This window comes from Rhinopithecus roxellana, chromosome 14 (genome assembly GCF_007565055.1).
Source record: "Rhinopithecus roxellana isolate Shanxi Qingling chromosome 14, ASM756505v1, whole genome shotgun sequence".
NCBI lineage: Eukaryota > Metazoa > Chordata > Mammalia > Primates > Cercopithecidae > Rhinopithecus > Rhinopithecus roxellana.
The window spans coordinates 76,053,154-76,055,167 of NC_044562.1; the positions used below are offsets into that span (position 1 = coordinate 76,053,154).

At 42.5% G+C, this 2,014-nt stretch overlaps 1 pseudogene; it reads left to right on the forward strand.

Annotated features, from left to right (window-relative positions):
- Positions 1 to 1,017: 1,017 nt before the first annotated feature.
- LOC115893398 lies at positions 1,018 to 1,128 on the forward strand (annotated as a pseudogene).
- Positions 1,129 to 2,014: the final 886 nt, after the last annotated feature.

The window sequence follows — 2,014 nt, forward strand, 5'->3', positions numbered from 1 at the left end:
TCTTGGGGCTTCTTTGAGAATTCTTATTACTGACCTTGGTTATTCATTCCTAATTTATCTAATTCTGAGATCAGAGAAGCTGACTATTTATATATCTCAGAAAAAAAAAATGTAACTAAAATTTGTCGTTGATTTTATTTTAATGTGAATGTGCCCCAGTAGCAATGTACTAGCCCCTGAGCCATGGTTTATAAATGTCAGTCCCCCTAAGAATCCTTTGATGAAATCCTCATTCCAGGTCTGAAATGGAAAAAAAGTGAGCCTGGGACATTTTGTTGGACCAAAAAGCAACGAAGTGCTCAAAGACCAACCAAGACGTGTCAAAAGATTACAGGAACCAGCTTGAAAGAGCTCCTGCTACCCAAACTTGGAAGAACTGGAGCAGCAAATAGAATAAAAGAATAATGATAGTAATGGATGATAACACAATGAATTGCCTAAAAAATATCCACAGTCCATGGTGATACTCAACAGAAAGAGGGAGAAAGAGAGATCTTACAGAAATGTCAACTAATAAATGTGAAAAGAATGATAGTATTAGAAAATGATCATTTTGAGATCACATTTCACATCACATCAAAGCTGTGGAATTTCCTCTCTTCTAGGGGGAGCCTTGTGAAGATAAAGATGATTTAAGCTGGTGGAAGCCATGGATGTGGAACCCACGAATATGGAGTGCCAACTGTATAAATAACTATTTTACCAAGTTTCCTATGAAGATGAACAAGGGAACTGACTTGTCAAAGCAACACCAATGAATAGAGGCAGAACTGGAATCAGAATCCAATACCTCTCTTGCACCACCCAGCACATGAGGGCTCTCTCCATGGGCATACTCCTCCCTATCTCCTACTGACCTGCCCTGTGCTGTGGGTAATAGATGAATTGCAGTGGTCCTCAACTTTTTTGGCACCAGGGACCGGTTTCATGGAAGACAATTTTTTCACAGATCAAGGGAGAACAGAGAGTGGCGGGGATGGTTTCAGGATGACTTAAGTACATTACATTTATCATTAGATTCTCATAAGGACTGTGCAACCTGAGCATGATGATTGGGTGATCACGTGCATGTGTGAGATCTGCCACCCTTGAACCTTGTTATGACGTTAGCACATTACTCATCTGACCTGAAAAAAAAGAGGAGTGCGCAACCTGGATCCCTCACATGCGCAGTTCACAATAGGGTTTGCACTCTATGAGAATCTAATGCCACTGCTGATCTAACAGGAGGCAGAGCTCAGGCGGTAATGCTTGCTTGCCCACCACTCAAGCAGCCTGCTTGAGTGCAGCCCAGTTCCTAACAGGCCACAGACCAGTACCGTGGGGACCTCAGGTCTAGTGGACTCCAAGAAGGACATTGGAAGAAGGAAATGGAGGAACGAGCAGACTTCAGAATAGTATCAACAAGCCATGGAGTTAGATAATGTGAAAGTCTACTGGTGAGTCTAAGGAATCTCCCTAGATGTATTTCGGAGTAACCGAATGATTATAAGGAAAGCTGTAAAGTGGCAAATTGGACTGAGAAAAATCTGCCAAAACGCAGAAAGAGGATAGTATAAATCCAAGTGCAAACAGAAGGGCACAGATCATTCTGGAATGTAGGTCCTGGTTTCAAGTATTCCATCAAGCTTTGTTTCCTGATTTGGAGTTTGGAAACAGAGTCCCTCTAAACTTAGATGGAGTTGAATGCAGCATGAGGACTGGACAGTGAGTTTCCAAAAGGGAGAGAGCACAAAAAAGAGGCACAAACAAGCTGATCCCATGAGGGAGCCAAACACCAGATTTTGCCTCGACCCCCAGGAAACTTGTGAAATCACTGCCTTCTCTTTCCTCTAATTCCATTGATTTCACAACATCTTCTGGGCTTTTGTGTGAAACACTGTGCTTGGTGTTACAGGGATTGAGGGTAACAGGGCGTTGGGGGTGGTTACGAGGTGTTGGGGTGATATACAGAATAAATAAACTGAACGAGGTCCTGCCCTCAAATTTTAGTCTTATAGTAAGAAGCGATTCA